General features: G+C 39.8%; 1 protein-coding gene and 1 long non-coding RNA gene across 10 annotated transcripts in view; one reads left to right on the forward strand and one right to left on the reverse strand.

Annotated features, from left to right (window-relative positions):
• The window catches only part of HIRA (histone cell cycle regulator), a 104,327-nt gene that overhangs the window by 79,835 nt on the left and 1,742 nt on the right, over positions 1-22,750 (reverse strand). Inside the window, exon 1 of one of the 9 annotated variants that reach the window (XM_079151980.1) lies at positions 913-2,127. The exons of the other annotated variants lie outside the window; for them this stretch is intronic. The gene's annotated coding sequence lies outside the window, so the exon portion shown is untranslated. Of the gene's footprint in view, positions 1-912; positions 2,128-22,750 lie in introns of those variants that run through there. 9 annotated transcript variants of the gene reach the window in all.
• LOC306668539 lies at positions 7,480-14,799 on the forward strand. Its single transcript, XR_013765890.1, has 3 exons — positions 7,480-10,907; positions 10,942-11,501; positions 14,690-14,799. It is a non-coding gene; the product is annotated as an uncharacterized lncRNA (long non-coding RNA).

Raw genomic sequence — 22,750 nt, forward strand, 5'->3', positions numbered from 1 at the left:
AACACTAAGCATCATTTAATTGAGGATGTTGTTTCTGTCACCTAAGAGGAGGCAGTGTGGACACTGGGATGAGAGTTAGCAGCTCCAGAATCTACAACAAGTGAGAGCAGAGTGGGAGCAGGTGGAGGCTGTCCGAAAGTTGTAAAGGCTGCCAAGGCTCCCACACAAATGTTAAAAATCCAATGCTGGTACCAAAGGCAATGCCTAGCGTGGGTCCCAGGCAGCACCCAACTCACCTCATCTTCCGTGCAATCAAATCAAACATGAGCTTCTACTAGACAACAGGAAATACAAATTTGTTTTTACTAGTCATTGTGTGGTAGTAGGGGAAATAGCTGTGCAAGGCCAAATACAAACACCTTAGTTTGTCGCAGGGAACACTTGGAAAGTTTGAAAATCATACATGTTCTATCATCTCTAGAATGATAAAACAATAAAAGCTACCACAACAGGACCCTGTTACCATGTTGGTAGGCCCCAAAACTGGTCCCTGAGTCCCTCAGTGACTTCCAGGTCCACACCTACGAGTGAGGTCTCTATGGAGACTGATCAAGTTCAGTCAAAGCAGCTAGCTGCTCACCACTGTCCTGAAGTACATGTAGCATGCTCAGAGCTGTCCCAAACACACAGGACACTCAGTTCTAGTCTGCTCCAAATGTTAATCCCAAGGGTTCATGAGACAAGCCTCCACACAGCTTGTGTTCTACCTAGCTTTCAAGGAACAGATCTGACAGTTGATGTAATCAGGTGGGAGGCAAGAGAGCCTGTAAATCAGTCTTGACAGCCCAGATATGACAGATCCTAATTAGTCTCATCTTAACCCTCAAGAGAAGAATCCAGAAAGCTCTATACCATGGGGTAAAAGAAGGTAGGTTCTGGGAGTATAGATAATAAAGATAAAAAGGGCTCCACCTTGTACTTTCTTGTCTGTGTAACCAGGCCCATGCTGGCATGCCCATACCTTCCTGGGCACCACACTTTCCACACTGAGGTGCTGGGAGGATGCTTTCTTATCCACCTAGGGAAAGACTTGAGAAATAAGAAAGGACATTTGGGGATGTGGGCTCAGCTCTGAACCATGCAGATTCTACTGCTCTGATGGCTGTAAACAATTGTGAGACCAACCACCCAACACTAAGACCCAAGCTGTGAGTCCTACTAGACACCAGGGGGCAATGACAAATTAGCATCACCAGAATCCTATGAAATCCTATGAAATTCAGAAGAGAACACTTCACCAAGTGTGATCAGGACAGCAAGAGGTAGGAGATAGGAGACTGGCCCCCATCAGTGTAATCACCTCTACTGGAGGTCTCCTGGTGAAGCTGTGGTAGGCCAGGCCCTAGGGGTGTCTTCTAGGAAAGCCAGTGTCATGCTAGGGCATGTCCTGTGAAGTATTACATTTCCAAGGCCAGAATCAACTCTCCCCAGCCCAGGACATGCTCCTGAGCATCTGCCCATCAAATTCTATGGGAGGCAGAGCTCAGGTATTCTCTAAATCTCAAATGACCTTCTGGAGTAAATATTTCCTTTTTTTCTCTCTTCTTTTTTTGGTACATCATAGTTGTACATAATAATTGGTTCATTCGGACATAATTGTACATGCATAGAATTTAATTTACTCCATTTCACTCTCTAGCACCCTTCCCCTGTCTCCCCATTTCCCTTTTTCTACTGTACTGGTCTATCCTACACTCATTTATGTATTTTTAATTGGTGATTGTTAAGGTTTGGATATGTGGTGTTCCCCAAAAGCTCATATGTGAGCCAATAAAAGAATTTTCAGAGGTGAGATAATTAGATTATGAGGTATGGTCTAATCAGTTCATTAATCCACTGATATGAATTAAGTGGGTGGTAACTGTAGGTAGGCAGGGAGTGGCTAGAGGAGGTGGGTCACTGGGGACATGCCTTTGGGGTTTATATTTTGTCCCTGGTGAGTGGAGCTCTCTCTGCTTCCTGATCATCACATCCTGAGCTGTTTTCCTCCTCCACACTCTTCTGCCATGATGTTCTACCTTGCCTCACCTTGAGCCCAGAGCTATGGAGTTGGTCACCTATAGACTGAAATCTCTGAAACTGTGAACCAGATAAACTTTTCTTCCTTTAAATCTGTTGTCAGATTTTAGTCACAGTAGCAAAAAAAAAAAAAAAAAAAAAAAAAAAGTGACTGAAACAGTGCTTTATACATATATGTGGAGATAGAATTCACTGTGATATAATATTTATACATGCACATAGCATACTTGTCAAATTTATTTAGCATTTCTTCCCCTTAATCTCCTTCTACTCTGCTGATCATCCCTCTATGATATCTGACTTCCTTTTCCTTAGCTTACTTTGCTCTAGTTTCCACATTTGAGCAAGAACATTTGATCCTTGAATTTGAGTCTGGTTTATTTCACTTAGCATATGTTCCAGCTCCATCTTTAACAGCAAATGCCATAATTTCATTCTTCTTTATGGTTGAGTAAAACTCCACTGTGTATATATACTACATTTTGGGGGTGGTACCACAGATTGAACTCAGGGGCATTCAACCACTGAGCCACATCCCAGCCCTGTTTTGTGTTCTATTTAGAGATGGTTTCACTGAGTTGCTTAGCAACTCGTTTTTGTTGAGGCTGACTTTGAATTTGTGATCCTCCTGCCTTAGCCTCCTGAGACGCTGGGATTACAAGCCTGTGCCACCACACCTGACTATATTACATTTTCTTAATCTATTCATCTATTGATTGGTACCTGGGCTGGTTCCATATCTTCAGCTACTGTGAGCTGTACTGTATAAACAATGATGTGGCTCTATCATTATAGTAGGCTGATTCTGTTTTTTAGGATAAATAATAAGGAGTGGGGTAGCTGAGTTATATGGTGGTTCAATTCCTAATTTTTTGAGGAATTGGAGTAGATATTTCTGACATTCTCCTTTTACACATGAGGAGGAGAAAACAGGCACAGAGAGATTTGGAAAGTTGCCCAACCCCACAGAACTGCCTAGTACAATCTAAGTACCAGGCTCCACAGCCTGAGACTTTAAATACTGTGATATGTTGCCCAGCTAAGTGACATAGTCTGGAGTTGCTATGAGGGTAGAAATAATGCTGCCTGGAAATAATACATGAAAAGCCACAGGTGTATAGCAAAGGAGGGAGGGGGATGAGAGGGAACATGTGAGTATGCTAGTAATCACACTGGTCCTGATGACCTGGTGTAGGCTTTTGGACCTGCTGAGCTGTACACTTCAGCTGCTACATGGGAAACTACTGCTTGGCTACTTCAGCAGGACCCAATGAGCCATATCTCCCTAAAATTTCCACCCCTGTGTACTTCCCTTGCCTTGAATTGGGACTGGCCCTGTGACCTGCTTTAACTAAGAGGGTATGACAGATGGCAGCACAGTTCCAATTTCAGGTTTAAGCTTTAAAAAGTTCTAGCAGTTCCACTTTTGCTCTCTAGAGAAATCCAGTTGCCATGTGAGGAAGCCAACTACTCTGAGACCGCCGTGCTTTGAGGAGGTCAAAGCTGGCTACATGGAGAGGACTGAAGAGCTCAGCAACAGTGAGAATCAAGGCTCTGGACACAGTCAAGTGAGCATTCTAGCCCCAAGATGCCTGAGACTTCCTAGTAGATTCCATACAGTTGAGATGAGTTGAAACTACTGAGCCCTGCCAAGTTGCAGAATCACAAGCAAATAATAAATGGTTATTGTTTTAAGACAGTAAGTTTTAGGGTAGTTCATCATACAATGAGATAACACAAAAAAAGTATTACATTTGCTTTTCTGCTTCAATTGACTTAACCAAAAAAGTTTTATGTGATGGGAGCATGAGTCTTAAAAGGACATCAGGGAGGAAACATTCCCTTGGCTCTTGGAGTGCTTCTTTCCCAGAAGTCTGTGAGATGTATTATATCAGCCTCCTTACAAAGCATATCAGAAACACCTACAAGTCACAGGTCATCCTGACTACTCAAGAATGCACAAAGGCTTAGCAAGGCCATGCCTAGGGCTCAGCTGCACAGGTGCCAAGTACAGTCTATGTCCTTCAGAGCACGTCCATTCACAGTATAAACTTGATGCTTTCTTGCCCAGTCCACATTTACGGATGTCTAAATGTGCCTGATGCTGGGAAAGTAAAGCTATACATAGCATAGTCCTTGCCCTCAGGAAGCTCCCAGGACTAACAGGTAATCACACAAACCTCACTGGCAATATGTCCAGTGACAGAAAGCTATACAGAAGAAAGCCACCTAATAGCCTAGGACTTCCTACAGAAATGATAACCAAATTGAGTCCTAAAGGTTGAGGAGAATCAGTGAGAAGAACATGAGAAGGAATTTCAGGAACAGGGCACATAGCAGGGAGTCAATGAAAGGCCAGGTATGTTGCTGCAGAGCACAGTTCAAGAGAGATGGGCAAGGTCTAGCTGTGTTTATTAATTTATCTTTTGTCTATGTCGGTATATAACGAGAAGTCAGAAGCTGGAGGCAGTTGGCAACTTATCTTTATCATTATCATGCGGTGCCACAGGAAAAGTTCTTTTAACTAGCCAAGCTCAAAGATTCTTTTTTTTTTCTTTAGACTCCATTCAGAAAGTCCTTTAGAAAGGGGCCCTTCCTATTGAAAGGATGTGCATTGTCTTTCTTGGGACTGAAAGAAAGGAAATAGGGAGCCAGCACCAGACTAATGGTTTTTATCTGTACATTACTGTATTTCATCTAATCTGCTGTGTGACACTAAAGAAAGGAAACAAAGTGCCAGTTAAACCAATCATACCTTTCACCAAGATGCATCCTAGTATAAGAAATGTTAAAACATGGAACAGATACATCATAGAAGCAATGTGAACTAGCATCTTAAATCTGCCTCGCAAGGTGTGTACTGCTTTTGTAAATTAGAAAATTCATGTTTGGGAAAATTAAATAATTTACTCAAGGCTGCATAGTTGGTTGTAGGAAGGGTTGAGGATTCAACACTGGGAGTTTTAATGCCTGGCTCAGACTGTGTGTGCTCTTAGCAGTCAGGGGGCTTATGATATGCACATTAAGATTTCTAATGTGCTTCCTGAAGAAGATGATATAAAACCCAAACCTATTTCCAAATCTTATTCTCAACTTCCCCTAGATTCTTGGGCTCACATAGTGATTATGGAGTCAATGTGAATCTAACGGTGGCATTCTTCTGCTTCAAAGATAATTTTAGAGGAAGGTCTGAGCCCCTTAATGAATTGCCTTTAATGAACAATCAAGTAGCTCATAGAAAAACAATAGATGTACTAAGCCTGAGAATAAAAACATACAAAAGGAGTCAGCAACTTAGCAAGGCCCCCAGCAACTTAGGAGGCTGTCTCCAAAAAACAGAGGAAGGGAAAGGGAAAGGGAAAGGGAAAGGGAAAAGGAAAGGGAAAGGGAAAGGGAAAGGGAAAGGGAAAGGGAAAGGGAAAAGGAAAGGAAAGGAGAAGAAAGAAAAAGAGAAGAAAAAGAAAGAAAGAAAGAAAGAAAGAAAGAAAGAAAGAAAGAAAGAAAGAAAGAAAGAAAGAAAGAGAAAGAAAGAAAGAAAGAAAGAGAAAGAAAGAAAGAGAAAAAAACAAACAAGGGCTGGGGACATGGCTCAGGGGTCAAGGACCGTTGGGTTCAATCCCTGTATGAAATAAAGAAAAGAAAAGATCCATAGGGCTAACTCCTGATAGAGGCTACAGAGGTCACTGTAAAATTAGGATTTATGGCCATAGGTTTCTCAATGTATTTCAGAATGGAAATTTCATTGATAGTGCAGGTGTAGTTTGCCCAGAACCTGTATTAACACAGAATTGACTTGCAGATGAATCCCCCTTGAATGAGATGGTCACCATGATGATTCCAGAAAGCACCAACTAGGGTCAAAAACTCCCACACCCAATGTGAAGGAGTTAAACATTTGACTGATGAAGACTGCAGAAGACAGACTCCAGTTCTCTTGGCAAACATCAAACAGTACATTTGAAAATAACGTTATATTTCCTTTCTTGTTTTCTACTAGGAGATGACCTCTCCCTGCCACAAAGTCCCCACTTCCCTCTTCACCACCCCCATAACATGTTCTTTCGTTGGGTTTTACTTTACTTTCACTTAACAACAAAATTCTTTTGCTTGGTTTTTCATGTTTGACTTTAAATTTTATTTTCTTAGGGTACAAGAACTGAGGTTTGGAGCTTCAGCTCCTCACATTCCTGTGAGGGTCTCAAAGATCTTGGTTTGGTCTCTAAAAGTTTCTGGGCTTGTTTTTTTTTTTTTTTTTTTTTTTTTTTTTTGATATGGGATTTGGCTATATCGCCCAGCATAGCCTCAAACCCATGGGCTCAAGTGATCTGCCTCAGCCACCCAGCAACACAGTAGTCATAACTGTAGGCACATAGACCACTATGCCCATTCCTTTACGTTTTTATATTCTGATGGCTGTGTAGACTGAACTAGTATATGCAATGTGAAAGTTTCTGCTAGACTAGAGCTTAGGGATATTTAAGGTTTTACCTACTGCACCTTGCTCCTGGGAAACTGCCCAATAGAACTTAGTTATAATAAATATTAGTAAATATAGAGATAAAAGTAGGTAAATATAGCCAGGCATGGTGGAGCATGCCTGAAATCTCAGCGACTCAGGAGGCAGAGGCAGGAGGATCACAAGTTTGAGGCCAGCCTCATCAATTTAGTGAGGTCCTAAACAACTTAGCTGAGACCCTGCCTCAAAATAATAAAAGGACTGGGGATGTGGTTTAGGGGTTAAGTGCCCTGGGGTCAATTCCCAGTTTTTTTAAAAAGTGGAAAAATGTTTGAAGCATTTATTTTAAAAAAGGAGTTATGAGCTGGGTTTGGAGCTACATCCCTGTAATTCCAGGAAGCTAAGGCAGAAAAATCACTAATTTGAGGTCAGCCTCAGCAACTTGGCAAAACTCTATCTCAAAATAAAAAATAAAAGTTGCTGGGATGCAGTTCAAAGGTAGAGTGCTCCTAGGTTCAATTCTCAGTATTGGGGGAGTGGGGGAAGGAAACAATATTAAAATACAAGGTGGATGTAAATGATATAATCTTGTATGTAGGAAACCCTAAAGATTCTACAAAACAAACAAACAAAAACCTGTTAATGGAACTGGGGGAATAGCTTGGTGGTAGAGCATATGCTTAGCATGTGCAAGGTTCTGGGTTCCACTCCCAGCACTGAAATAGAACAAAAAACTATTAACATCAAGAAATAAATTCAGGGCTGGGTTTGTGGCTCAGTGGTATAGCACTTGCCTGGCATGCATGAGGCACTGGGTTCAATCCCCAGCACCACATGAAAGAAAGAAAGAAAAGGAAGGAAAGGAAGGAAAGGAAGGAAAGAAAGGAAGAAAGAGAGAGAGAGAGAGAGAGAGAGAGAGAGAGAGAGAGAGAGAGAGAGAGAGAGAGAGAGAAGAGAAAGGGAGGAGGGAATTCAGCAGAGCTGAAGGACACAAAATTAATAAAAATCAGTTGCATTTTATACACTAACAATGAAAAGTCTGAAAAGAAAATTAAGAAAACAATTCCACTTACAAAAGAACCAAAAAGAAAAAAGGAATAAATTTAACCAAGGAGATGAAAGACACTGAAAATTGCAAAACACTGCTGAAGGAAATTTAGTGGAAAAGCATGCCTTGTTCATGTATTAGAGAGCTTACTATCTTTAAAATGTCAAAAGTAATATAGATTTAATGCAATCCCAATCAATTCCTGGCAATTAAAAAAAATTCATCCTAAAATTCCTTTCTTAAAGAACCCTGAATAGCCAAAAGAACGTTGGTGGGGGGCGTGGAGGGAGTTAGAGGTCTCACACTTCCTGATTGCAAAAGTTATAAATCTACACTAAACAAAACAGTGTGAGATTAGACATACTCATAGATATACAGACCAATGGAACAGAATAGGGGGCCTAGAAACAATCCCTTTATATGGTCAATTGATTTTTTTTAAAAAATTGTTTTTGTTACTAGTACTGGAGACTGAACCCATGCTAAGCACTCATTTTACTATGGAGCTATACTGCCAGCTGGGTCCACTGATAGTTACAAGGGTGCCAGACCATTCAATGGAGAAAGGACAGTTTCTTCAACAAATGTTTGGAAAGCTAAACATGCAAGAGTGAAGTTGAATCCTTACCTAACACCATATACAAAAATTAACTCTAATTGTATCAAATACTTATAAAACTTAAAACCATAAAACTCTCAGAAGAAAACAAAGAAGTTTCATAACATTGGATTTAGCAATAATTTTTTAGGTATGATACCAAAGGCATACACAATTTTAAAAAAATAGGGCTTCATCAAAATTAAAAAAAAACACTATGCATCAAAGAATATTATCAGTGGAGTGAAAAAGGCAGCCCACAGAATAGCAGAAAATATTACAAATGACCTGATAAGGAATTGATAACCAGAAAACAGAAATTCTAAAACTCAACAAAACAATTTAAAACCCAACTTAAAACTGACAAAAGACTTGAAAAGATATTTGTCCAAAGAAGATATACAAATGACCACAGAATATATGAAAGATGCTCAGTAGGGCATAGTGGCACATGCCTGTAATCCCAGCATCTCTGGTTGCTAAGGCAGGAGGATCACAAGTTCAAAGTCAGCCAAAGCACTTTGGTGAGGATGTAAGCGATCTAGTGAAACCCTGTCTCAAAATAAAAGAAATCAAGATCTGGGGATGTGGCTCAGTGGTTAAGTGCCCTTGGGTTTGATGCCTGGTCCAAAAGGAAATAAAAGAAATGCACACCTCTAAGGCCTGTTTGTAAAAACTACATAAAAGTATATGATTAATATATAAAAGCAATAAAGGTAACTATCCCAACACCAATGTTAGGTCATAATAAAACATTCTTTTCTTGTTAACCAGTGATCTCTGGAAAAACTCATCTAAGCATACCATACTAATGTGACCTATGTGCACATAACTCATATATCTGATTACTTACAAGACACTTCACCCTGACTATCTCCAAACTGGAACTTCCAATTTTTCCATCCCAAACTTCTCAACCCATTGTCTGTCCACCACAGTTAAGGACATCCCTAGGGACCAAAGACAACAGGCCCTGAACAATAGTTACACAATACCCTCCCATGGTTCTTCTGTCTCCTGCCTAACCCTGCATCACTGCTTCCATACTGGTACTGGACTGCACAAAGTCTGCCCTTACCTTGGCCTTGTAATGGCTATTTCTATGGTCCAGAAGGCTCTTCCAGACATACACAATGACTTCCTACTACACCTCCTTCAAGTCTTTGTCAATGTCACCCTCTTATACTTACACTTTTAAGTATGTCTCATACTTTAAAGTAGGGTTTTGAGGCCCACTATAAAGACCCTACATATAAGTATTATTTCCTAACCTGGAACAACCAAACAACCTGGTACTAACCTATTTTTTTAAGCTATTTCTTATCTATCATATAATTTCCTTTATTTTATACCTGTCTACCCAGTCCATCAGAATGTAAACCTCAGGAGCTTAGTGTTTTGAGCTCAGCAATTTTTGTCTGTTTTATTCACTGATTCATCTATAGGGCCCTAGACCCATACTGCAGTACATACTAAGAAATCAACAATTGTTGCTGAATGTCTCAAGAAAGCCTGCAGTGGAAATGCCAAATTTGAACCCCCCTTCAGTGTCACAGGCAACCTAATCTTTGGAAGGCAGGCTCCGGATACCCTGTGGTGGGAACTCAGATTTCACCAACTGCCTGCAGGTGGGAAGCAAACCCTTGGTGAGCTCAGAGCCATCTGCTTCTGTTATCTCTGTCACTTTGTGACAACCACAAATATTTCTCCCAATTTTCTTTACTAAGCTCCAAACAGTGATATTTCATAGGTATCAGATGGCTCAAGGACTGAAAACACATAGTGCAGGAAGGAAATTGTAGTAACCATACAACTCTTCCCACCCCCAACTAAAGTAGAATAAAGTACAGGTATATCATTTTGAGAATTTAATCACTTCTCCTGCAACATTTGCCAACACATAATAAAGTTTTGGAAACAGTTCTGTTCCTTCATATTTCTTAAAAACTATCTGCAAAATGAACTTAAATAAGTCTACTATCTTCTATCTATTTCCATTAGAAAATTAATAGCTATATTCCCAAAGGAGGGGGATGCCAACTTAACAACAACCACAATTAAGAAAATAACAAAACCAAAATATTACTTAAGTGAAAAAATCTGGAAAGAAACATTTTAGTTATTTCAATTATGGATACAATGCATGGTCTGTAAAGGAGGTTAAACATTGAAAACAGGCTCTGTTATGATAACGAATTTGGCTAATGTCTTAAAAAATTCAGACTTCTTATAATGGGATGTGTTCACTTAAAAAAATAAAGTGTGTTTTTAAAAAGCACTAAGTCATCCAATTGTTTTCTTTTTTTCCTCCCCCAAAATGGTCTGAAAGATCACATAAAAATAGGGGTTTCCTTGCGTTCTGTGATGCTGGGGATCAAACCCAGGGTCTTGTACATCCTAGGCAAACACTCTACCACTGAGCTACATCCCAGCACAGACCACATAAAGATGATTTTAACAATGTTTTCCTCTTTGCATTTTCTAATTTTTCCTAAATTGAACATGTATTACTTTTATAATGAGAAAAATCATTTTAAATTTTATAAGTTAAAAGCACCAAATCATAAAAAGTTTCATTATCCAGATCCACACATAATATACCAGAGATAATATTCTAGAAATACACCTGGCAGTTGTCACTGGCAAGATTCAGATATTTGTCTGGTTCCTTAACAGCATTAGAATGGAGCTGTAATGTCTTCAAAAGGGAGAAAGGTAAGAGTGGCCATACTTGTCACAAGGCTGCTTGGAAAGCCTCTGCACAGTGGTTTCAGTTTGCCCACTCTGTCTAAAATTGAATCCAGGAGTTTCAGATATGAGTTTCCCTCTCATATCTGCTCCTGCCACAGTTTTACCAAGCTCAGCAGACAGCAACTTTCTTCTCATAAAAGCAAGGCATCCTTCTGTTTTCTTTTACTCCACACTTTAGTTTACCTGCTTCGCCCTGCTGACTTTATCTTCCCAATATATCTATAACTCAGAATTTCTGTGATTTTGATATCTTGATCAAAGAATAGTTTATAAAGTATACTAATATGTCAAAATTCATCAAATTGTACACTAAGGGCATTTCATTATATAAACTATACCTAAAAATAATTTATTTATGTATGTAAACAATATATATCATATTACATTGATATATCAATTATGTAATTTTCTGTATATGATACAGGCTATAGCATGTAATATACAAATATATTATATATAAAATAATTTATAATACTGGTTGAGTATCCCTTATCTGAAATGTTTGGGAAAAGAAGTATTTTACATTTTGATTGTTACATATATATAATGAGATAACTTGGGGATGGGATCCAAATCAAAATATGAAATTAATTTAGGTTTCACACACAGGCTAAAAACAGAATCAGAAAGTAGCTATACAATATTTTTCCCCTTCCCCCCCACCCCTCCCACTCCTCTTTTCCCTCTATACAGTCCTTCCTCCATATTTACCACCCTCCTTATCCCTAACCCTAACACTAACCCCTCCTACACCCCCTAATATGTCCTCATCCGCTTATCAGCGAGATCATTCGTCCTTTGGTTTTTTGAGATTGGCTTATCTCACTTAGCATGATATCCTCCAATTTCATCCGTTTGCCTGCAAATGCCATACTTTTATCATTCTTCATGGTGGAGTAATATTCCATTGTATATATATGCCACAGTTTCTTTATCCATTCATCAACTGAAGGGCATCTAGGTTGGTTCCACAATCTGGCTATAGTGAATTGAGCAGCTATGAACATTGATGTGGCTGTATCTCTGTAGTATGTTGATTTTAAGTCCTTTGGGTATAGGCCGAGGAGTGGGATAGCTGGGTCAAATGGTGGTTCCATTCTAAGCTTTCTGAGGAATCTCCATACTGCTTTCCAGAGTGGCTGCACTAATTTGCAACCCCACCAGCAATGTATGAGTGTACCTTTTTCCCCACATCCTCGCCAACACCTATTGTTGTGTTCTTGATAATCGCCATTCTAATTGGGGTGAGATGAAATCTTAGGGTACTTTTGATTTGCATTTCTCTTATTACTAGAGATGAACATTTTTTCATATATCTGTTGACTGCTTGTACATCTTCTTCTGTGAAGTGTCTGCTCATTTCCTTAGCCATTTGTTGATTGGATTATTTGTATTCTTGGTGTAGAGTTTTTTGAGTTCTTTATAGATTCTGGAAATTAGCGCTCTATCTGAAGTATGAGTGGCAAAGATATTCTCCCACTCTGTAGGCTCTCTCTTCACATTACTGATAGTTTCCTTTGCTGAGAAAGCTTTTTAGTTTGAATCTATCCCAGTGGTTGATTCTAGCTTTTATTTCTTGGGCTATGGGAGTCCTGTTAAGGAAGTCTGATCCTAAGCCAACAAGTGGAAGGTTTGGACCTACTTTTTCTTCTATAAGGTGCAGGGTCTCTGGTCTGATTTCGAGGTCCTTGATCCATTTTGAGTTGAGTTTTGTGCAGGGTGAGAGATAGGGATTTAGTTTCATTCTGTTGCATATGGATTTCCAGTTTTTCCAGCACCATTTGTTGAAGAGGCTATCTTTTCTCCATTGCATATTTTTGGAACCTTTGTGTAGTATGAGAAAATTGTATTTATTTGGGTTTGTGTCCATGTCCTCTATTCTGTACCATTGATCTACCTGTCTATTTTGGTACCAATACCATGCCGTTTTTGTTACTATTGCTTTGTAATAGAGTTGAAGATCTGGTATTGCGATACCCGCTGCTTCGCTCTTTCTACTGAGGATTGCTTTAGCTATTCTGGGTTTCTTATTCTTCTAGATGAATTTCATAATTGCTTGCTCTATTTCTGTAAGGTACACCATTGGGATTTTAATTGGAATTGCATTGAATCTGTATAGCACTTTTGGTAGTATGGCCATTTTGACAATATTAATTGTGCCTATCCAAGAACATGGGAGATCTTTCTAGCTTCTAAGGTTTTCTTTAATTTCTTTCTTTAGTGTTCTGTAGTTCTCATTGTAGAGGTCTTTCACCTCTTTTGTGAGATTGATTCCCAAGTATTTTATTTTTTTCGAGGCTATTGTGAATGGGATAGTTTTCCTAATTTCTCTTTCTGAAGATTCATCACTTATGTATAAAAATGCATTGGATTTATGAGCATTGATCTTGTAACCTGCTACTTTACTAAATTCACTTATGAGTTCTAAGAGTTTTCTGGTGGAATTTCCAGGTTCCTCTAAATATATGATCATGTCATCAGCGAACAGGGATAGTTTGAGTTCCTCTTTTCCAATTCACATCCCTTTAATTTCTTTGATTTGTCTAATTGCTCTGGCTAGAGTCTCAAGAACGATATTGAACAGAAGTGGTAAAAGAGGGCATCCCTGTCTTGTTCCAGTTTTTAGGGGGAATGCTTTCAGTTTTTCACCATTTAGAATGATATTGGCCATGGGCTCAGTGTAGACGGCCTTTACAATGTTAAGGAATGTTCCCACTACCCCAGTTTTCTCTAGTGTTTTGAGCATGAAGGGATGCTGTATTTTATCAAGTGCTTTTTCTGCATCTATTGAAATAATCATGTGATTCTTAACTTTTAGTCTGTTGATATGGTGAATGACATTTATTGATTTCTGGATGTTGAACCAACCTTGCATCCCTGGGATAAAACCCACTTGATCGTGGTGCACTATCTTTTTAATATATTTTTGTATGCGATTTGCTAAAATTTTGTTGAGAACTTTTGCATCGATGTTCATTAAGGATATTGGTCTGAAATTTTCTTTCCTCAATGTGTCTCTGTCTGGTTTAGGTATCAGGGTGATATTGGCTTCATAGAATGAGTTTAGGAGGGTTCCCTCCTCTTCTATTTCATGGAATACTTTGAGAAGTATTGGAATGAGCTCTTCTTTAAAGGTTTTATAGAACTCGGCTGAGAACCCATCTGGTCCCGGACTTTTCTTTGTTGGTAGGCTTTTGATGACCTCTTCTATTTCATTGCTGGAAATTGATTTATTTAAGTTGTGTATGTCCTCCTCGCTCAGTTTAGGTAATTCATATGTCTCTAGAAACTTGTTGATGTCTTCGAGGTTTTCTCTTTTGTTGGAGTATAGATTTTCAAAATAGCTTCTAATTATGTTTTGTATTTCACTCGTGTCTGTTGTGATATTTCCTTGTTCATTCCGAATTTTAGTAATTTGAGTTTTCTCCCTCTCTCTCTTTGTTAGTGTGGCTAAGGGTCTATCAATTTTGTTTATTTTTTCAAAGAACCAACTATTTATTTTGTTAATTTTTCCGATTGTTTCTTTTGTTTCAATTTCGTTGATTTCGGCTCTGATTTTAACTATTTCCTGTCTTCTACTACTTTTGGTGTTGGTCTGCTCTTCTTTTTCTAGGGCTTTGAGCTGTAGTGTTAAGTCGTTTATTTGCTGACTTCTACTTCTTTTGTTGAATGCGCCCCATGAAATAAATCTTCCTCTAAGTACTGCTTTCATAGTGTCCCAGAGATTTAGATATGATGTGTCTTTGTTCTCGTTTACTTCTACGAATTTTTTTATTTCCCTCCTGATGTCTTCTGTTATCCATTCATCATATAATAGTGAGCTATATAATATTTTAAGTCCTTTTGTGCATGAAACAAAATTTCACAGTGTGGAATTTTCCACTTGTGACATAATATTGGCACTCAAAAAGTTTTGGATTCTGGAGCCCTGCAGTAATATATATATATATATATATATATATATATATATATATATATACACACACACACACACACACACACACATATATATGAATATAAATATATATGTATATATGCACACATATAGTATATATATAAATATTAGTGTACTCAACACACAAAATTTAACCATTTGCACTATCATGACCATCACCACCATGGTCATCACCATGATCATTCTGTGCCTGGATCACTGTGAGAGTCTCATAAATGGTCTTCCAGCTTTCTCCCTTGCCTCCCACACCAGTCTAGTTTCACTGCAGCAGAGAGACATTCAAATCCCAAGTCAGATCACAGTAGTCCTCTGTTCCTAATGCAGTGAGAATCAAGGCCTCTGGCAATCCATCAGGCATTCCAAGTCAGACTGCTATTTACTCTCGGATCCTATCTCACATAACCTTGTTAGTCCTCAAACCTTCCAGGCAAGTTCTGGATATTCTCTGTGCCTGGAATACCCCTCCTTAAAATGGCACCTTCTTTACCTCCATCAGGCCTATTGTAGATGCCATGAGATCATGCCCAGTCCCCTCCATCCAAGTAATTAAAGTACCCCACCCATTATACAGCTGGCAGCCCAAGAAGGCTCCCAGCAGTGCTTCTCTGGATAGGACCTGCCCTCAAAAGAACTACTTCCACTAAAGTTAGGCCCACTAACCAAGACAGCCCACATCCAGTTATTGTCGATGTAGGTATATGAAGGCCTGGGCACCTCACTCCAATTCAGGACAACTCTGAAGGGCTCCCCAAGCTCCAGAGCTCCCCACAGGATTAGCTGTGGCTTTTGCTGTGCCTGCATCATAGATCAGTTTTCCTTTTCAATCCGTCTGCTTTCCTCATTTCCACACAGGTATGGTTCCCAAGACTACTCCCTGATAATCCTTCTGCATGCAAAAATCTCCAATTCAGAGCTGGGGAGATAGCTCAGTTGGTAGAGTGCTCGTCTCACAAGCACAAGGCCCTGGTTCAATCCCCAGCACCACCAAAAAAAAAAAAAAAAAAAAATCTCCAATTCAGAGTCAATTACTGAGACGAGGTCTTTGCTCAAACGTAACTTTACTCAGGCTTTCCAAAAAAAAATTTCCTCCCAAATTTTTAATTTCCTATTTAAATTTCTCCTACCCTAGCACTACCTCAGCATTCCTAATCTTTGTTTGCTATTTCTCCCTATATTCACCTGCCTACAACTTTCTAATGGCTCATTTGGGATGTCTGCTGTATCTCCCCAATAGGATCCCCTTCTAAATCTTGTCTTTCCTGCATACACCAATGCCCCCAGCAGATAAATGCCCACCAACTCTCACTGGTGAGAATGTTATCACATGCTGCTACTAAACACAGCCTGCTTGCTGCTTGGTTTACAGCTCTTAGACCAGCCCCTGGCATACAGTTGGCACTTGTTATTTGTTGAACAGGTGAATGTATTCGGTGTCCTCTTTGTGTTGTATTCTTCGTTGCAAGATGCAGAAGGTCTGGAATTCACTCCAGCAAGATCTATCCTTGGTCCTCAAAGAAGGCTAGTTGCCCCTCCTGTCTGTCCCTCACCACCATGGCTTTTGCTAGGGAAGTCTCCCTGAGTCTTGGCCAATCCTATGTTTGTTAATGCATCAAGGCAGGTATTGCTTTTAGGAAGAAGTTTTGCCACTGAGCTACATCTCCAAGTTTCTCTTTGCCAGGGATGTTATAAAGCCTTTGCCATCTGTTCTGTTTCATCTAGTCTCTTCCCTAAAATAAAAAGCTTCAAACAACACAGTCATATAAATGAGTTCCTCAGATTGAAGCTTGGGCAGAGTGCATTCCCTTATCACTGGAATTACCAGCAGATTCTACCATAAAGTCATCCCTATTAGAAGAGCCAACTAGAATGAACAAGAAGTTTTCTGAAGCATATCAACTCTACTAGCCAAGGATAGAAGACACAGTTGGCCACCCATCCACCAGCCACCTTCCATCACCTTCTTCCTGTACTCCACATACATCAATATTTACCGAGTGACTACTATGGTGTGAGCCAGGAAACAAGGGGGGGGGGGGGTTCTATGAATAGAGCATATGCAAAGACAAAGTCTCTGCCTTCTGGGAGAAAACTTCCAGTGGGGAGGTCTCTTTACTCAAGTATCTATCCCTCTCTCATGTAAACCAATAGGCAATGGATATTGGTACAAGAGAGGACACATAATTAAGTCAACCCAATAAGGCTAACAGGAAGACACGGTTCAAAGCTCGGGCACATGCCCCTCTCTCCTTTTCCTCCCTGAAAATATTCTGTTGACACTTCATGACCACAGAATACTCAAAAACCAAATGTCAGAGAAGGTTCATCAAGTACTTCAAGAGAAATCAACCAAGTTAAAAGCCCTAGGACACACTGATTGATTTTTGGTACTAGGAGTAAAACCAGGGGTGCTTTACCAAGAGCTACATCCTCAAGTCCTTTTAATTTTTTATTTTGGGACAAGATCTCACAAAATTGTCAGGGACTTGCTAAATTGCTGAGGTAGGCCTCAAGCTTGTGATCCTCCTGCCTCAGCCTCCTGAGTCAATGAGATTACAGGTGTGAGTCACCATGCCTAGTCCCTCTGAATGACTATAGAGGTATTCACAGAACAACAATCTCCAGGCATGAGAGGGCTTTTGTTACTAACTTCTACCACATGGTTTCTGAAAGCTGTCCTTCTGAGGAGAAAGGGGCCCTCAAGTTTTCTAAAACAGAAGTTGCTAGCTGCATGTGGTGGCTCATGCCTGTAATCCAGCAACTCAGGAAGCAGAGGCAGCACAATGGTAAGTATAAGGTCAGCATCAGCAATTAGCAAGGTCCTAAGCAATTTAGTGAGACCTTGTCTCAAAAATAAAAAATAAAAAGGGCTGGAGCCATAGCTCACTGGTAAAGTGCCCCTAGGTTCAATTCCCCAGTGGGGGCCTGGTCATGAGACCACTGCTTGGCAAATTAGAAAGAGGAAGCCTGGGTTCAGGATAGAGTCTAGGTGTGACTCCCAACTCATTTCTTTCATATCTAATGTAATTTGGGGGAAACCATCTCATCCCACACAGCCTCAGTTTCCATCAGCAAATTGTACTGCTGCAGATGTTTTCTTTCTGCTCCAAATCAAAGACAATTTAATGAGTATTCCACTAATTCATATAACACGTCCCATGATGGGTCAACTTCAAATTGCATTAATTTAGCAGCTTTGAACCAAGTCTTTCCCTCTTCCTCTTCTGTTATCCTCAGTGTGAACATGTTCTCAGAGTCACAAGCTGGCTGCAGACCTAGTGAAGTCCAGCAGAAGAGACTGGCCTTTCAAGCATCTCTTCTTATTTGACTCCTTAGGAGTCCCAGCAGATATCCCCTACCAGTCATGGCCATTCCTCACCTGCTAGTTTTAGGCTAGGAACACACTCCTTACAGCTTGGTCTGCAAGAGATCAGACAAGAAAAAACTGGGGTTCTACTAGCAAGGAAAAGGGAAGGCAACCTACATTATCTGCAGTACACCTTTCTACTATTTAACAACATGGACATTGCCAAGAGCCCCACTCACTTCTCTAGGTGTTGATGCTAATCTTGCCAAGATGATAAAATGCACTTCTGTCAATTTTTTAATCCCCAGGGCTCATTCCACACCTGTTTCATTCGCTAGCTAGCAACTTCCATAATCTACAGGCAAACACCTTAGATGAATGGGTCAGGCTAGGAACCTCTGGGAAAAGGGAAAAACAAAAGCAGACACAGAGTGTCCTGTCCCTGGTCATCCACAAGACTCAGCACAATGGCACCAGATTCCCTAGCTGGTCTTGGTGGTCAAAGCCGGGGAGCTGCTCAGAGGTCCCTCCCAGCTATGTAACTATGGTTTTGCTTATAAAATGAAAATATCTTTATGATAATTTCTTTTAAATTAAAATAAATTTAAGAAAACCCCACTGCCTAGTCCTCATTCATACTTTCTTCAGCACATTCAAGAAATGAACTCAAGAGGGCTGGAGTTGTAGCTCAGTAGTAGAGCACTTGCCTAGCATGTGCAAGGCCTGGGTTCAATTCTCAACATTGCATATAGATTAATTAATTAAATAAAGGTCCATCAATAACTGAAAAAATATTTTTAAAAAAATGAACTCAGAGTGACCTGAATCTATAGTAATTTGCCTTTAATGGTCAACTATTATTAATTCTACCTCCACCCTGTCCTCAGGCCCTCCCTACTCTTTCTTGTCTTTACCACCTCTGACCTTCCTGCCTCTCTCAGTATCTCTCATCAAGACCTCAGCAACTGCCTTCTAACTCCTCCAGGGCCTTCCTAGGATAAATATCTCATCCAGCCTCCTCAGAAACTTCAGTGCTCCCCTTCCAGAAGACCAGACTTCTAGCAAGGTGCTTTTAGCTCTGGCTCCCAATTCCATCATCCCTCTTTTCCTGTTCAGTCTTAACTGTTAACATATTCTATACCTTCTCCTAAATGTTCTTATCATCCAGGTCTTTGGTCTTGACTACTCAAAAGTTGCAGTGCCTTCTCCACCATCACGATCCTAATCATGTCAAGGCTCAGGCTCAAGGACACCTCCACAAACAAGACTAGAGTCAAGTCAGGGCAATCACAACTTTTTTTCTGTAGCTTTTGTTTCTGGTTGCCCTGCATTCTAGAATACAGTCTAGATATTCATCTCTCCTACCTTCTACATAGCTTTCCATATATAGGGAGAACCTTGTTACTTCTAGATCCCCACAGAACTTCTCACTAGAAAGGTTCAAAGTTTGGAGCACGAATTAGTGTAAAATTTACATGCATTATATCCAGAGAAAAATCCCACCTGGTTTTCTTCTGAATTCTCTTCAGGTATTTCTGGTTATTTTCCTAAATCAATTCTTATCATTTTTAAATATAAATCAGCAAAGAAACACTGTGGAGAGAACTCACCTTCAAAAGGTGCAGGTGAGGCAAATGGTATTGGCTACATGAACAAATCAGGTTAGAGAGATGGAAAAAAAACCCTTCTATGTCATATATTTAATAAGCAGCAAAGCATAAGGGATTCCAGAACAGGATCATCTGATTCTAAAACAAAAGGCAAAATTCTTATCTTCATTATCTTCAAGTGGTCTATAATCTAGTTGGAACAGTAAGCAAATAAATACAAAAAAAAAAAAAAGGCAATTAACAACAAAAACTTCTTTATTCAGAGCCAAGTTTCTCACTCTCCGCACTACTGACTTTTGGGGCTGGATAATCCTCTGGGCTTCAGGTTATACTGTATGCTATAGGATGCTTAGCAGCAGGACTATACTCTACCAACTAGATGCCAGTGGCACTCTGCCCCCAACACTTGTAAAACCAAAAATTTCTCCAGACATTGTCCTGTTTGAGAACCACTGATCTACAGCAATTGCCAAATTTATCTCACAACCACTGCAATCATATATCACCATTAGGATTCCCTCCCAGTTCATTCTCAGACATAGGACTACAGTGCTAGCCAGCAGCAATGCCAGCCCCTCGCCACACCCACTCCTGACTCCATTATCCTTCCATTCAGCTGCATTTTACCAATAAGCTGATTTGTCTCAGTAAGACATCTTAAAATCCTTTTCAGAATGAGACCAAATGTGTATGTGTGGTTGATGGCAGGGTGGGGTGGTGGCTGGAATTACAGGACGGGAGAAAAATAAAACACCATAAAACAATGTGATTAACTGGCAAATTACCCTATTGTTGAAAATTTGCCAAATATTTCTCACAATACTGATATGAAAGAATGGATCGGAGGCCAAAAGTGAAAAAGAGTTCTTGCAGTCCAGGCCTTCCTGATTAGAATGGGCTTCACCAAAGAGCTAAGCAAAAGTGCAAACTGCTCAAGAATGAGACTTCCAGAAAAAAACGTTCAAGAGCAAAGTTCCAGGGATGGGAAAAGCCATGAATCTCAAAGAAATTTTCTAAATATACAAACTGCATTTTCCTACAAACTTTAATTCCAAAAGTCCTGATGTTTTCACTTTCTGACCAATATATGATTGTAACCTAACTTATAAATGAAGCTTATTTTGGTCAGGCCTAATACTATATCGAAGAACAAAGTAGTATAGGAATAGTACCTGCCATATAACTTCTACATAAATGATAGATACCATTAGTTATTATTTTATATCTTAAGGGTCTTTTATATTTGGATACAGGGTAAAATGGAAGAGATGAGTCTTTACCTTTATAAAATTTTTACCAAAGTCTAAAAGTACAGTCACCACCCCAGGAATCCAGTTAGTAAATGATGGCATCTGGAACCCAGTCTGATTCCATACCCAAGGCAAATTTCTCTGTAATAAGATAACATCAAGATTTAGTAACATAATTTTAGACCAGAATGTCTCAACTGGGGGTGATTTTGGCTACCAGTGGACACTGGCAATGTCTGGAGGTAATTTTGGTTGTCACAACTTCTTGTCTTCAAGAAGTTTACAAACTAGTTGGAACAATAAGACAAACAAACGAAAAGGCAAATAACAACAAAGACTTTTCTATCCCAAGTAAAATTTATTACCCATGGCACTACTGACATTTAAGGCACATAAGCCCCTGTGCTGGGGCCATCCTGTATGCTGTAGAATGCTTAGCAGCAGACCAATCCTCTACCAATTAGATGCCAGTAGTGCTCAATCCCAAATGCTAGAGAAGGTTCATCAAATTGTCACTACAGGGTAGTGGTGGAGGGTACTCCAGGAATCTAGTGTGTAGAGGCCAGGGATGTAGCTCAGCACCCCACACCAGTCATATGTCCCAAAATGTCAATAGTGCTGAGGTTGAGAAACACTACCTTAAAAGGTTTCTTTACTATCAGTCTGGAAAATGAAGACCAAAGTATGCCAACAAACACTTCTTCCTCCTGTAGCTTCACCTATTCTAGCTGCCTTCTCTACCTTGTCTGAATGGATCCCTTGCCATTCCAGGGGAAAATGCTGGGCTCTCTTTTCCTTCTCAGTTGGACTCTAAGACAACAAAGTATGTTCATGCTACAAGAGATAGGAAACAAGTAGCAGAGTGAGATAGCCAGAAAGTGCAATGATATACACTCCAAAGAGACATGGCTTTTGTTTTTTCATCCAAAGGAATCATGATTTTACTGGTCACTACCTTTTTCCTGGTTACCAAGTACCACTCAGGTTCTAAATGAGAACAGCAGTTCCCACTACTATTATCTTTATAGGCTTGCTCACTAGTGATTCAGACCAACATAATTTCCTCCAAGATAGTGGTCACTTTACCTCTAGCAGTCCCCCTGACTATTGCCATGAGCCACGGTTCATTTTAGGAGATTTTAGAAGAAAGGAAATTTGACAAAAAACATGTGTAAAAGATATTAAATCCTGCTGAGTGTGGTGGGACACCTATGTAATCTCAGAGATTCAGGAGGCTAAGGATCAAAAGTTCGAAGCCGGCCTCAGCAATCTATCAAGACCATCTCAAAATAAAAAATAAAAAGGGTTGGGGATATGGCTCAGTGATTAAGCAACCATGGGTTCAACTCCTGGTACCAAAAAAAAAAAAAAAAAGTTAAATCCCATCCAGTTAGTCTTGATATCTTTTATTATTATTATCTCTTAGATTTCTAAGGCATTTTATGGTCTGGGAAAAGCTTTTGTGTCTCTGTTTCCATCTGAACGTCACAATCATACTGTGAAGTGAATAGAGCAGACACCATCACACTTAATTCTAGGATCCCAGACTCAGGGCGCATCACTCTTTCTACTCTGCTAGGCTCGAACATTTGACTGCTGACCTGATTGCAGACTCTCACTCATTTGTACCTAGATAACTGTTTAAGCATACTGACATAATTATGTTTACACAGTGTAACATTTCTGTCCTACAAAGGACAAAAGGAATAAGTTATATGACAGAATGAAGAAGAGACTGGAGAAGGTGGACTATAAAACA

Source organism: Sciurus vulgaris (genome assembly GCF_902686455.1).
Source record: "Sciurus vulgaris genome assembly, chromosome: 8".
In the NCBI taxonomy this organism is placed as follows: Eukaryota; Metazoa; Chordata; class Mammalia; order Rodentia; family Sciuridae; genus Sciurus; species Sciurus vulgaris.